We start from the raw sequence: 16,202 nt of genomic DNA, 5'->3' as shown, positions 1-16,202 counted from the left end.
CCCTATTAGAAAATTGAAACTAAAAATTTTTAATGTTTATATGTTCATTTAAAAATACAAATAAATCCATTAATGTCATATAAACAACTACAAATTGGTGCCACCACCTTGGTTCCTGCAAAGACCGTAGGCAGTTTTACCCAGCACAGCTTTTGCAGCGCATGAGTGCAAATGTCAACCCAGGGAAAAGGGCAAATCACCCTTTAGTGCCATGAAAATTGCTCTGACGTAGTGGATGCAGCAGATGCCCACTTTGTAACTGTGGACCACATTTGAGAATCATTAGCTTTAAAGTGTGAATAATCTGACAATCTCATAAATATGACTTTATTACAGAATCATAATTTTGGAATAGATAAAAATAAACATATGGAATTCCTTAAGGGATCATTAACTCTGAGCTCAACAAAGACATTTGTTTTAATAACAAAATTAAAGATCTGAGGGGAAAAAATGGTCCCCATTTAAGTAAACAAACAACAAAGTAAACTTACAGTATAGAAGGCATACACTCAGCTATTTACTCTCTTATTAGTCCATTATAAATTAGTTATGACTATACATAATATCAAGTATGGGCCGGGACTTTCTGACCTCACACACTTCCAGGAGTGAGAACTGGAGTAGGCAAGAGCATGTTATCCTACAACCCATCAGTTCTTAGGTGTATATACCCTAGAACATCTTTCACAAACCCAAGAAAATGCACACAGTAACAGTCAATGTATTTTAGCATACACATAATAGCAAAAATTGGAAATAGCCTAAATATCCAACAGGAGAATAAAATTAGGACATATTTATAAAACAGATTGTTACACATACAGTATGGAAATGAAAGAATCTTTGCTTCACAGACTGAAACAAAAAAAAGGAAATGAAAGAATCACAGCATAAATACAGATAAATCTAATGTAAGAAAAATATAATTACGGAAAGACACATAGGATAGTAAGCATTTACATAAGTTTCTAAAACAAGAATGCTATTTAGGCATAGAAAACATGCGTGCAAATGATAAATAACAAATTCACTTTGTGGTTATAGGGGTGGGGTGTGATCGGTAATGGGTACACAAAGGACTTTAATTTTATTTGTAATATTGTATTGCTTAGGTTGGATAGTGGGTGCTCAATGTTAATCATCAAATGGTTTTAGATGCCCGACATGTCTTTGTGATTAATTTTTTCACAAAGAATTAAAATTTAACAAAGAAGAAAAATGTTAGCCGGCCCAAAAAACTGTATTTGCTAAAAGAAATAATAGTTTAACCTAGTATTTAAAATTGAGAACATAAAATGTGGCTTACTACACGCTATTACATATGTTGGTTAACAAGAGCAGCTAAATGCTGTGCAAGGAGGGTGGGGAAGTGAGCAGCACAAAGAGGAGCCGAGGCAATGAGAAGGAGGAGGCAGCCACGGGCTCTGGTGGCCCTGGAGAAGGCCCTGCAGCCAATCCAGCAACTGGTCCACCTGGCCTCGGGCTGGGCTAACCACCAGGCTGTGGTCTAACACACCACCTGGTTCTGACTCTGACTTTATAGCACACTGTGCAAACCACACTCCGGGCTGAAGGGACCAGGCTGCTGGAAGCCAGGCCAGGGGCTGGCTCCTGACACCTATGGCCCATTCGCTCACACCAGTCCCAGGGAAGAGGTCTGGAAGACTGGCTGCGTTATCTAGTGGGGTTTTATCCGCACAACAGAAGTCTTGAGACTTCTTCTGGATCCAAGATTTATTTTAGAAGTAATTACCTTTCTCCATAGAATGTTAAACAGGAATGTAAACTTGAGACTACCTTTAAAAATGTGTTAATTTCCATTCTGCTTTTACTTTGGAAACACATGCTGAAATCTCAAACACTAAAAATACACTTTCACCTCTATTCTTTCCAAGATCATTTGGTAGTACCCAAAATCTTTGAGGCCTAGTATTGCTCAATTACACTACTTTTTACATTCAAATCCTTTAGGTTCATGACTGCTCATTGCAGGCATGCTATTCGCTCTCCTACTCATTTACAGACCATTTGACACCTTCCCTCTCTCCACAAATCTCAAAATCTCCTACCAGCCCTGATACCAACTTATTAGGAAAGCAGAAAAGACATTCTACCACTGACGCTATCCACTTGCAAGGACCTCAACCCAGATACTCTGCCTTGCCTCCTCTTACCATGGATGGATGAACTCATGAAGGAGACTATGCTGTCCCCCACCCCTCCCACCCCACCCCACCGCCCCCCCGCCCGTGCACTGAGTTCAACCCCTTGTCTCCTCAGGGCCATCGCTTCAGCATGTATATTCTGTCCAGCTGGCATCAACATTCCCTCTCTACAGACTCGTTCTCATCAGCATACAATAATGCTGCAATACTGCCATCTTAAAAATAAAAACACCTCACATAGACTTGCTCTGCCAGCTTTGATCGAATAGGTTATCATCAGACCAATTCTTCCATGAACCACTGGAGAAAATACATAAGACAGTTATTTGAGAGTAATGGAGAGCAACTGAGGCAGCCAGGACATAAGAGGCTGGAAAGCCAGAGAGAAGGGAAACTACGGTAAATCCCTGCCTTCCCCTCACAAAGGAAAGGATAGACTGAGTCATAAACGTGGGGCACAGGGCACCAAAAGCCCTGGAAGGAAGCAGCAGCTCAGAAGTCCCTGCAGTCCCCTAGAGCTGGGGAGACCAGCACCGGCAGTGAGGACCACTGCCCCAGCCAGAATGTAGAGCCCAAGATCCTGGAGAAAAGGAACTGCAGAGAAAAGAACCTGCGTGAGGGAGACGCATGTTTCTCAGGCAAATGTTAAGTTTCCAAACAATCTCATAGAAATGGGAGAAAAAATTGGAGCTCAGAGCTTGCCAAGGAAGAGGACCTATAAATACCCCAAGCTTTCAACTGAGACCTCTGAAAGTTAAATATAAAACAAGATAAACACAAAAAAAAATACCAAGTCCAACTGCTGAAAGACAAAGACAAAAAGAGAATCTTAGAAGCTGCCAAAGAAAAAAGACACCTGAATATCTAAAAAAGACACCAAGACTGACAGCTGACTTCCCAACAGAAAATGGATGATACCTTTAAAGTGGAGAAAGAAAATAACTGCCAATCTAGAACTCTAACTAGGCAAATCCACCCTTCAAAAATGACGGTGAAGTACAGACATTTTTATACACACACACACACACACACACACACAGTCACCAGCAGTGCCACACCAAAAGAAACACTGAAGGGAGTTCTTTAGGAAGATTATGAGAGCAGATTTTTAAATCTTATTTTACATTGTTTATAAGAGTTGTATTGTATAGCAGCAAAGAATGCCTAAAGTAAAAGGGTAAAAAAACATGCTAAAAGTAGCCAAAAGGAACTTGTAAAATTATCCTACTATCTGACAAATAATATCTAAGGCAAGAAATAATACTCAAGCTAGAGGTTCAACATATAGTAATAAATAAGATAATCTACTAAAAAGTCACAAGAATTTTAAATTGGGATTACATATAGGAAGACAGCCCCAAAATATGTAAAGCAAAAACCAACAGAAGCTAAAAGAAAAACTGACAATCACAGTGGATTTTTAACAGATGTCTCTCAGTAACTGATAAAACAAGTAGGCAAATATCCTTATCAAGTATCCCTACCTATTACAATATATGAAATGAGAAAAAGTTAATGCCAAAGTAGAAGAAAAGAAATAATAAAAACAGGAGCCATGGATACATGGAGGGATACTTTCCAGACATATTCTCATATTTTCCTACAAATTTGCCTTTCCTAGACATTTCATATAAATAAATTCATATAATACATGGCATTATTTTTCTGTTTTCTTTCACATAGCATGTTTTTCAGGTTCATCATGTTATAAGCATGAAATCAGTACTTTTTTCTTTTTACCACCAGAGTGTGTTCCACTGTATGGACATGCAAACATTTTGCTTATTCAATCATCAGATAATAGACACTTTGATTATTTCTACTTTTTGGCTGCTATGAACATTGACTTACAAGTGTGTGTGTGAACGAATCTTGTCATTTGTTTGGGGTAGATACATGGAAATGGAATTGCCAGGTCATATTGCAAATTCTGTTTAACTTGGTGGGGGGACTTGCCAAACTGTTTTCCTAGGTTCGCTACGCCATTTTACTTTCCTACCAGCTATGTATGAGGGTCTGTTTTCCTACAAAATCATCAATTGTCTTGTCTTGCTGATCAGTCATTTTAGAAGGGGTGAAGTGGTATCTATAATGGTTTTAATTTGCATTTCCCTAGTGACTAATGAGGTTAAGCATCTTTTCATGTGCTTACTGGCCATTTATACAGCTGCTCTATGAACGTCTATTCATATCTTTTGCTCATTATTATTTACTGAGTAATTTCTTTTCTCCTTATTGAGTTCTAAGAGTTATATCTTAGATACAAGTCTGTTCTCAAACATATGATTTACAAATATTTTCTCCCAGTCTGTGACTTGTCTTTTCATTTTCTTGGTGGTTTTTGAAGCACAATTTTAATTTTGATTAAGTTCAATTTATCAACTTTTTCTTTTATCACTTGTGCTTTTGGTGTCATATCTAAAATCAACACTCATTCTTGATTAAGTTCCCTGTGCAAACTAGGAAGAAAAGGGAATCTTTCAAATCTAATAAAAAGTAAATGTAAAATACTTGTATCTTACATAATATTTAATGGTCAATTATTGAAAGCTTCCTCCCGAGATCAAGAAAGACACAAAGATGCTCCGTGTCAGTTTTACAGAATGTAACAGATGTACTAGTGAGTGTGATAAGACTAATTTAAAAGGTACAAGGGAAGGTGAAGGTGAAGGTCAAGGTCAAGGTCAAGGTAGATGACCAGACACAGGTGGTGCATGCCTCCCCCACAGAGAAGAACCAGCGCAGTGAGCAGACTCCCACATTTCACACAGTCACTCAGGAGAGAATGCAGAGAACACTGGGATTCACTAGGGAAGTGACAGGAAGCACCGAAAGTAAGGAGAGGGTGCATGGCAACTTGCCCAGCCAGGTGCTGGCTAACTGTTGGGAGAAGCTCCGGGACACAGGGAAACAGGAACAGAGAAGCTCCCAGGGCTCCACTCTCTGAGAGGAACTTTTACAATCTTGGCTACAAGAGAACCCCCCCCCCCCCCCCCCCCCCCGCCACCGGCCCCTGGCCAAGCCCACTGCACAACCCATGCAGGTCTTGGGCCTAACTAGGGAGCTGCATGGAGACTGCACAGAGACATTGTTCCCGAAAGGGAACTCACACTGAATCCTGCAGGCATCCGAGCCTGGAGAAGCTGGAGTTGGCCGTCACTCTGAGCCTGGATACTGCAGGCACAGCAGCGGACACTGCGCAGCTCCAAGGAGGGAGGGAGGAGCCCAGGCACTGCCACGCACCCCTGGGAAGTCCCCCATCGCCCTGATGTGGGCTGCTCACTAAGACGGGAACAGACAGCATTTTCCATGCTGACTGCCTGGGTGGGGCCCCAGCCTTTCTGGTCAAAGGTTCAATGCACCATTTTGAGAGCCTGACACTGGGCTTGTGACCTGCCCTCAGGCTGAATTTGGGCTTAACACAGCTGTAGTCCCCACCTGGCTGGGGAACAGCAGAGAAAACGGGCTTTCCAGCACACATCTGGGATGGTGCCCACCATCTTGCAACTGGCTACCGTGGCACCGAACCTCAAGCAAACTGCACTACCCACAGTTTCTTGCCAGCACAGCCAGCCTCACAAGGGCTCTGCCCTCTCTGGTCATGGGCCAAGGGCACCATTTTGGGAGTCTGAAGCCAGGCAGTGCCCCAGCCTTCGGGCTAAATTCAGGCTGACTCAGCCTTGCCCAGCTGAGGAGGGACAGGAGAGCCCCAGCTCTCCTACACACACCTAGGACAATTCCCACCGCCTTGCCAAGGGTTTCCGTGGCAACCCAGTTGTGAGCAAACAGCATCTTACATATGCAGTGAGCCTAGAAGGGACCCCATCCTTTCTGGTCACAGGCCCAAGGTGCCAGTTTGGGGGTTTAAAGTTGGGCAGTGCCCTGCATTCAGAATGAATTTCAACTGACTCAGATGCAACTCCACCCAACTGGGGAAGGACAGGAGGGCCCCAGCTGTCCTACCTAGTCCTAGAAGAATTCCACTGCCCTGCCAAAAGCTGCAGCAAGACCAAGATGCAAGCAGACTGCACTCCATCCAGCATCTTGTCTATGCTGTTTGCCTGGAAGAGGTCCCACCCTTTCTGGTCACAGGCCCAAGGGGCCATCTTGAGACTTTAAAGATGGGCAGCCCAGGAAGGGACCCAAATTGCAGATGTAGCCACGTCTGCTCCAAAGCATGACCTTGCAGTGCAGGTGAGCTGTGGGGCAGCCAGTTCCAGGCTTGCAGTGGGGACAGCTCCAACAGTACCCTGCTCACTGCAGTGGGTGTGGCTCACTTCCCTCCCTTCACAGACAGGCAGTGTTTCTGCAGCTGTCCCCACCCGAGTCCGAGCCCCTGGGATTCTCTCACTAGATCCACAACCAATGCTCCCTAGCACCCACTTAGTCTGCAGTAGCCTTAGGGAACCATTAGGTCCCAGGGAAACTATGGGTCTCCCAGAGCTTGGGCATTCAGGGCAGGCTGATTCTAGCTGCATGCCAAAGGACCGCTTAGGACAAAGGGGACCAGGGCACCAGCTCCTCACCATTCGGAGCCTTCTTCTCCTCTACTCCGCTGTCCACTACTGCCAAGGCAGCCATGGCTCCTTCTGCTCGGGACTGGGAAGGACTCCACAGGGGACAAATAACCCAGGGCACTTGGGAGCAGCTGCCCCATGTCTGACAAAGCATTTATCACACCCAGGATTACACGGAGCTTGGGGCTCACTCTTTTCCCTCTAAAACCTTGCAGCAAGCACTTTCGTGATCCCCCAAGGACAAGAGCTATCATTTGCCCAGTAGCAGGGTGAACCTAGCAGTCCTCTCCCTGAACTGCTCATCTCTTCAGGGAGGAATGCCCAGAGCCCCTGGAGGCAGGTCCCTTGTACAATCACACCTCCACGCCAGAGCATCTCAGCCACAGCCCACAGCCCACAGCAAGTCTGGTGGCCCTTCACACAGTGGGTTGAGCTGCCTCCACCACTTCAGCTGCAGCTGGGTCAGAGTGGGAGCTGGGAATCTGGACACTTTTGTGCCCCCCAAAGGACAGAGACCACTGTTACTGCCAAGAGAGGAGTTGTGAGCGGCTTGTGCAACTCATAGCTGCATGTCTCTGCTAATCTCGCCAAGAGGGGTGCACCTCATCTGTTGCAGGCTCACAGTACATTCACTCCTTCCCTGCCTGAGCATGCTTCTGGAGCAGATCACCCCAACCCTCACTATCACAGCCAGCACCAGAATATAAGGAAGCTTGAGGGCAAGGTTGCCAGCCCGGTGTCAGTCTGGTCCCCCCAGAACTCAAAGACATCATCCATGGGCCTAGGCACTGGGATTACCTAACCTGCTCCACCACCACTGGCACCTGAACACTCTCCCAGGGGTCTGAGGTCCAACCAACCCAAATTACCAGCAACACCACAGTGGGTACCTACCTCCACGAGCCAAAAAGCAGCCTACCTCTCCCTCTCAACACTGAGTAGCAGAGCTGCTGGCAGAGAACAGGTGAACCACAAAGCTCTCTGTTCTGAGGTGAAGGAAGAGGTTCCAGATGAGAAGGAACCAGCATAAGAACTCTGGAAACATGAAAAAGCAGGCTGTTTCAACACCCCCAAAGGATCACACCAGCTCTCTGACAATGGACTCCCACCACAAGGAAATTATTGAAATGTTAGATATGGAATTCAAAATATAAATTGTAAGTAAGCTCAATGGGATCTATGAGAAAGTTGAAAACCAACACAAAGAAACCAAAAAAGTAATTCTGGACATGAATAAAAAATTCCCTAAAACAATAAATATTTTAAAAAATAATAGCAAAACTTTAAAGAGTCATTTAGGGAATTTCAAAATACAGTGGAAAGCTTTACCAACAGACTAAACCAAGCAGAAGAAAGAATTTCAGAGCATGAGGACAAGGCTTTAGAATTAACCCAGTCAGTCAAAAATAAAAAAAAAAAAAAAATTGACAAGAGAAATGAACAAAGTCTCCAAGAAAAATACAGAATTATATAAAATGCCCAAGCATAAGAATCATAGGTATCCTTAACGGAGAAGAAGAAAAAGCAAAAATTATGGAAAACCTATTTGTGGGAATAATGGTGGAAAATTTCCCTGGTCTTGCTAGAGATTTAAACATCCAGATACAAGAAGGCCAATGAACTCCTGGAAGATTCACTGCAAATAAGACATCATCAAGGCACATAGTCATCAATCTGGCCAAAGTCAAAGTGAAGTCAAAAATCACACAAGCTGCAAGACAAAAGCATCAAGTAACTTACAAAGGAAAACCTGTCAGACTAACAGCCAGTTTCTCAGCAGAAATCTTACAAGCCAAAAGGGATGGGAGTACCATCTCTGGTCTTCTTAAACAAAATAACTGTAAGCCAAGAATTTTATATCCTGCAAAACTAAATGTCATAAATGAAAGAGAAATAAAATATTTCCCAGACAAGCAAACACTAGGGGAATTTGTCATCACTAGACCTGCAAGAAATGCTCAAAAGTGCTCTAAACAGGAAAAAGATCTGTGTAAGAACATTTGCATGTGAAAACTCACAGAAACATAAGGGAGAATACAAACCAACTAGGTAACAATCAACATGATGACAGGAACAGTATCTCACTTAGCAGTATTAACACCGAATGTAAATGGTCTAAATGCCCCACTTAAAAACATAGATTGACAGATTAGATAAAAAACAACCCATATATCTGCTGTCACCAAGAAGCCCACTTAACTCTTAAGTGTCATGTAGACTCAAGGTAAACGGGTGAAAAAAATATTCCAAGCAAATGGAACCCAAAGCGAGCAGGAGTAACTACTCTTGTATCAGATAAAACAGACTTTAAATTAACAACAGTAAAAAAAAAAAAAAAGGGACAAAGATGGTCATAATGATACAGGGATAAATCCCACAAGATATAATAATCCTAAAGGTATACGCACCAAACACTGGAGCTCCCAGATTCATGAAACAAATACTACTAGACCTAAGAAATTAAATAATCAGCAAGATAATAATAGTAGGTGACTACAACACTCTACTGACAGAACAAAACAGATCACTGAAGCTGGACTTAAATAGGACTCTAGAACAAAGAAAAATTGGACTTAAACAGGACTCTAGAACAAATGGACCTAACATTTGGGGGAGACATTTACAGGACATTCTCCCCGAAAAGTGCAGAACATACATTCTTCTCATCAGCACATGGAACATTTTCCAAGATAGACCATATCTTAGGTCACTCAAGAAGTCTCAGCAAATTTTAAAAAAATCAAAATCAGACCATGTATCTTCTCAGACCACAGTGGAATAAAAGTAGAAATCAATTCCATGAGGAACTCTCAAAACTACACAAATACATAGAAATTAAACCACCTGCCACTAAACAATCTTTCAGTCAACAACAAAATCGAGATGGAAATCAAATTTTTTAATTGAATCACCATGGTAACACAAGCCACCAAAATCTCTGGGATACAAGAAAAGCAATGAAATGGGGATTTCACAGCACAAAATTCCTACATCAAAAAGACAGAAATGTCACAAATTAACAACCTAATGTCACACCTCAAGAAACTAGAAAAACAAGACTCCAACCCTAGCAGAAGACAAGAAATAACAAATATCAGAGCAAAACTAAACAAAATTGAAACCAAAAAAAATACAAAAGATCAATGAAAAATAAATTGGTTCTTTGAAAAGATAAAACCAACAGACTATTAGCTAGATTAAATAAGAAGAGAGAGGATTCAAATAAGCTCAATCAGAAATAAAAAAGAAAATCCTTCATCGGAAGGGCAAAAAAAGAAAAAGAAAAGAAAAGAAAAAGAAACATTACAACTGATATCACAGAAAAACAAGAGATCATCCCAAGACTATTATGAACACCACTGTGCACACAAACCAGAAAATCTAGAGGAAATGGATAAATTGTTAGAAACACACAAGCTCCCAAGCTTGAATCCGGAAGGAATAAAAATCCTGAACAGGACAATAATGAGCAGCAAGACTGAATCAGTAAATAAAAATCTCCTAACAAGAAAAGCCTAGGACCAGATGGATTCATAGCTGAATTTGACCAGACCTACAAAGAACAACTTGCACCTATCCTACTGAAACTATTCCATAACATGGAGAAGGAGGGAATCTTCCCTAAGTCATTCTATGAAACCAGTATCACTCTGATACCAAAGCCAGGAAAAGATACAACAAAAAAACTACAGACCAATATTCCTCATGAACGTAGATGAAAAAATCCTCAACATAACATAAGCAAACCAAACCCAACAAAACATTAAGAAAATAGTTTGATCAAGTGGGATTCAACACAGGATGCAAGGATGATTCAACATACATAAATTCATAAATGTGATCTGCCACATAAAGATAATTAAAACCAAAAACCACATGATCACCTCAATAGAAGCAGAAAATGTATTAAATAAAATCCAGCATCCTTTCATGATAAAAAAAAAAAACCTTAACAAACTAGGCACAGAACAAACATACCTCAAAATAATAAAAGCCACATATGACAAAGCCACAACCATCATCCTGAATGGGGAAAAGTTGAAAGCATTCCCCCTAAGAAATGGAACAAGACAAGAATGCCCACTTTTACCGTTTCTACTCAACATAGTAGCAGAAGTCCTAGCCAGAGGAATCAGACAAGAGAAATAAAGGACACTCAAACTGGAAAAGAGGAGGTCAAACTATCCCTGTCTGTCAATGCTATGATCTTACATCTAGAAAACCCTGAAGAGTCCTCCCAAAGACTCCTAGAACCATTCCAGTTTTTCTATATGTCCTGCCAATTCAAGCACCCTTGTCTATCTTGATCCCACCCCAAACAGGCTTTTATTCTCTCCATTAAGGCCAAGTATCAAGTCAAGATATCCTATGATTTCCATGCAGCTACATTTGCACCTTAACCTACAAGCAGCCCTGGGTGGGGTGTACCTGTAATGTCTCCGTCTAAGATCAGGAAACTAGTCTGTTGTTTCCTGTGCTGCTCTTGGGTGCTTGTATCAGGGTTACCCTAGCCTTATAAAATGAGCTGAGAAAGGGTCTCTCTTTTTCTATTTTCTCAAAGAATGTATATAAGAGTAGGATTATCTGTTCCTCGAATGTTTGGAAAGTCATTGTGGCCAGGTGCTTTCTGTGTGGAAAGAGTTTTAACTACTGCTTCAATCTCCATATGTTGTGGGATTATTAAAGTTTTCTATTTCTTAAGTCAGTTTTGTGGTTAAGTTTTGCTTTCCAATAATTTGTTCATTCCACCTAAAATCCTGACTTTAGTGGCATAAAGTTGTTCTTAGTATTATTTTACCAGTTTAATCTCTGTGGAATTTATACCCATGGCTCCCTTTTTCAATCTGAAGATTGTGTATTTGTACCCTCCCCCTTGATTAATCTTGCCAAAAGTTTGACTATTTGACTTTTCAAAGAATCAGCTCTGGGTTCTTTTTACTACCTAACTGTGTGTTTTCCATGTCATGTTAGTTTATGCTCACTTTCTGTCTTCTACCCTATTTGAATTTATTCTGTAGTTATTTCTGTCACTTAAGTTGGATGCTTAGTTTATTCATTCTGAGTCTTTTTTTCTTTCTTAAAGTACAACCTTAACTATATTATACAACTTTTAAAGTATTTTTGTTAGCAGTTAGTTTTGAGTATTTTCTAATTTCCACTAAGATTTCTTTGTGGAGCTATAAATTATCAGTTATCTTAAATTTCCCAACGTAGGGGACTTTTTTTCTAATTACCATTTTGTAAATGACTTCTAACTTAACTGCCTGTAGTGACAGAATGTGCTCTGATAATAGCAGTCCTTTGAAATCTGTGGAGGTTTTACGGCCTAGCAGATGGTTAATTTTCATAAATATTCCATGAGTGCTTGAAATGAGTGCCTAGTCATCAACCACTGTGGATGATGATCCACACAGATACATTCTATTAACCCTCAGCAGACCAGAAAAAATAACCAACACTATCTGCTGGAGCCAATAGACTCTTTGGATTTTATTTCATAAATAAAATGTAAATCATTTTACAAGTAATTTAAAGAAAAATAAAAGGATAGCAAAAAACCAACTTTATTAGAAATTTTAATAAAAATTTAAACAGAGCAAATCTATATTTTTATATTTTCCTGGTATGTGTATGTATGTGTATACACACACACCTACAAATACATACATATGTATAAATACACACATATATACACTCACATATATATACAAGCACACCCAAAAATGGCTATACCATTTGAATCAAATTGTTAATCAACTGACATGCATGAACCTGAAATATGTAAAACAGTTTATAAAAACGGACTCCAGAATTCAAATACATCTTTTAACAGGTTATCATTACTTCTGGTTCTTCTTGCTCCTGCACTGTAGAAATGCGCTGTTTCTGAAAACATTAATGGGTCATAATTTTGTTGACAAAGGGATGGCCATCTTCTTTGCCCCCTAATTGCAAAATACTAACATTTTCATTTTTAGATTTATAAACATCAATCAGAATTATCAAGCCAATGATGTGTTTTCATTTCTGTTACCTATTTCCTACCCATCACCTTTGTATACTCACCTACCTTCAACACTTCATTTAAAGCTATATCAAGTAAATGTTCATATCAACAATACTGTCACACATCCTTCTTGGCAAAATAGGATGGTCCCTCCCCACTGCCTATGGAGGCTCCACAGAGCAGAGGCTACTTCTGTCTTATTTGCTGCTATAGCCCCAGATGCTAGACCAATACCTGACACACGGCAGGCTACCTACAAAAAAAATATTAACACATTAACTGCCATGTGAATTGTACTTAGGCTAGTTTTGAGCCCGGAGCCTCATGAAGCGTATGCAACTCACATGTCTCTTCACCTGTGGAGCCAAGTGAACTATTTTTCAAGTTGCATATAACTCACACACAGAAAACAATAAAAAAAAAATTTTTTTTCATTAAATTAGAAAGGATTGTTTTGTTTTTGAAGTTTTTATTCTATTTTTATAATAAAATGCCAGGCCCCAAGGAAAAAAATTTTTTTCTAGTGTGGCAATCAATGTGTTAATGAATGAAATCCATGTGTTTTCTTTATAGTTGAGCCCTTATGAACACAGTTTACAGTAGGAATTCTTAAAATGAATAAATACTGACCATCTACTTAGCACTGACGCCCCTCCTCGTATTTCCTAATGGCAGCCTTATTTTTGTTCTGGCATCTGCCTTCCCCACTGCCCACAGTCCACGTACTTTGGAAGAAGATGAATCCACCCCCACATCTGGGGGGACCCTGGTTAGCTTGAGCTAATCAGCGTGGTCCATTCCCCCAAGCAATCAAATCGAGGTCAGTGTGAAAGCTCCAGCTTGGAACATAAGTATTCTCTTCCTTTCAACAGGGTCATGCATGGACTCAGAGCCCAGAACTGCTGAAGCTTCTGGCTACCAAGCTGAGAACAAAGGTGGAACACAGAGGAGAGTAAAGCCAAAGGAATTTCAGAAAAATTCAGAATCACTGGAATCAGGCAATCCTAACAGTCCAGCCAATTTGTGATAGTTTTTTTGTCACATGAAGCTGAGAGTTTATTATCTACTAGACGACATATTGCAAATGATAACAAATTGGTCCTACTTCAGGCCACATCTGTTCTCAAGGGATGGAATCTTGACTGGTGGTAGCATAAGGGTTGGCCCTTGTTATTACAGGAAATTTCTAGACAAGGTTTGGAGTGGGAGAGGATCAAGTGAAGTTAAGGACTATTACCTTCGTTATTCTAGTTGTTAAGGATATGACTAGACTATCCTCATGGCTTCTAGAGCACTAGATCCTCAACAACAATACCAATTCTTAAGTACTTTTACTTATATCTTCTCACCCAGGATCTGAAGCAACCTTTTACTCCAATTAAATATAAACTTTCTATCTTTAAAAAATTACTAGTAAATTTTTATAATTACCCACTTGATGAAAAGGACTGTTCTACCCTAGGATTCTATCAGAATTCAAGGCCCTAATGAAGAACACTTCATTTTTCCTCAAAGTGTCCTTTCACCAACCAAAACCCAAACCCTGCATTTCTGTTCAGCATCCCAGCCTCTCTGTCTTACTTCTAGGCTTCCTTCCTAAAAGTGGTATCATTTCTTCCTCTCCAAAAGGATTGTTCAGTTCCATCAGCACGCAAACCGCGGTCACATCTCCATCTTGAAAAAGTCTCGTTAATTCCTCATAAACTTCCAGCCATCACCACATTCCTATGAACTAATATGCATCATTTCTGGGAGGTACTGTTAACTGCAAAAAATAAAGGGCAAAAGCGTACATATGGAACACTGCTTGCGTAAGAAAGAACGGAAATAGGTAGGGTGTATCTTTAATTTTGCAAAAAGAAACATATGAAGGATAACCTAGAAACTAATGAGATTCATTAACACTCTCAAGGGCAGGAATCAGAGGTAACGGATTGGAGGGAGGAGGTGGGCACTGACACATCTATGACCAGACCTCTTTGTACAGTTGTGACTTTTGAAATCATATTAATATTTTATATATTCAAAATAAAATAAACAGGAGTGAGGAAACCTAACTTTTTTTCAAATTACAAAAAAAATAACCACATCAAAGGAGAAATAACTGAAGTAATAACTTTTCAACACAGTATTATCAGTATTGTGTTTATTATAGTATTGCATACCTTCAGCCTAAAGACACAGAATACAAATGCTCCTCGACTTGTGATGGGTTACCTTCTCATAAATTCATCATAAATTGAAATTGTGAGTTGAAAACGTATTTAATAGATGCTCCTCAGATTATGACAGGGTTATAGTCCTACTGAATTCACATTGTTTTTCCACCATTGCAAAGTTGAAAATCGTTAGGTTGAACAATCATGAGTCAGGGACCATTTGTACTGTAATAAGCTCTACTTAAAAGGTATGTCTATCACAGAGGTATGAATCAGCAATTCTGAAACTACTTTCTGGATGGTATAGGATTGAGCAAATGAGTAAATACATTACAGACAGTGCACACACGGCAAGGGAAAAGATGAGAATGAACCCTGTTATGATGAACTGGAAATGGAACTATCAGTGTGAACTCACGGTTTTCAATGTATAAATACAGAAATTAATGTAAATATGTGGGTATGACTATGTAATACAATTTATTGATTTATCTACTTATTTCTTAGGTCTGTCTCAGGATAGGGCCTAGAAGTAAAAACACCCAAGTAACAATGAGCACATGCAGAAGCCAACCTTGGTTCTTCAAACCCGTCCGACAAAGGGAACTGGGCACTTGCACCTCTGACTCCGACGGAGTAACTGCAGGGGACCCCCAGCCCTCAAAGTAAATCAAACAGCTATTTCAGACGGCGATCGACAGGTGGGGACAGACTGTGGACGGGGAGCCTGTACCTGTCCCAGCTTTCCTCCTGAAGGCACTTTGTAGACGGGTGTGCGGCAGGGGGACACAGAGCATGGTAGGCTTGCTGATCTGAGATCAGAGTTCAGGGAGCCTGAGGCAGCTTGAATTTGAGGGGCAGGGAAACAGAAAGAAAAAGAGCCTCTCAGAGAAAGCGCTCCAATAATTTCCTTTGGGGTTCCCTTATGCTTCAGGCTAAATACTAAACTGTCCACTCATAGGCAACTATCAGAGAAAGAAAAAAAAGACAGCTGTGAGCTGAACAAAACCCAGAGAACATACTGGGCTGAAGGCATTCAAGTCATGACCAGCAGGAAGAGAGAGAACTTGTGCACACCCAGGCCCGCAGATCCTCCAGCAGTGACTGACGCTGGAACAGTCAACACTGTGTAAGACAGACACCTAGTAGGCTGTTTGTCTTTGTCACAAAACAAACAAATTTACAGATATTTCATATAATTTAAGAAAGAAAAATCATCAAATGTTCATAGTTAAGAACTGATAACAAGCACATAATCTTCATTATTGCCAATTTTCAATGAGTAAATAATATTGGTATTTGTTAATCATGTTGCCTTTACTTGTATTTTAGCAAATGTAGAATACTGACT

General features: G+C 40.6%; 1 protein-coding gene across 5 annotated transcripts in view; it reads right to left on the bottom strand.

Moving 5' to 3' along the window:
- AUH (AU RNA binding methylglutaconyl-CoA hydratase) overlaps positions 1-16,202 on the bottom strand; it is a 157,638-nt gene that overhangs the window by 103,603 nt on the left and 37,833 nt on the right. The gene's annotated exons all lie outside the window — the stretch shown is intronic.

This window comes from Eulemur rufifrons, chromosome 7 (assembly GCF_041146395.1).
Source record: "Eulemur rufifrons isolate Redbay chromosome 7, OSU_ERuf_1, whole genome shotgun sequence".
In the NCBI taxonomy this organism is placed as follows: domain Eukaryota; kingdom Metazoa; phylum Chordata; class Mammalia; order Primates; family Lemuridae; genus Eulemur; species Eulemur rufifrons.
Note: the sequence above shows the minus strand (reverse complement) of the source record. Positions and strands in the feature narration are given on the sequence as shown.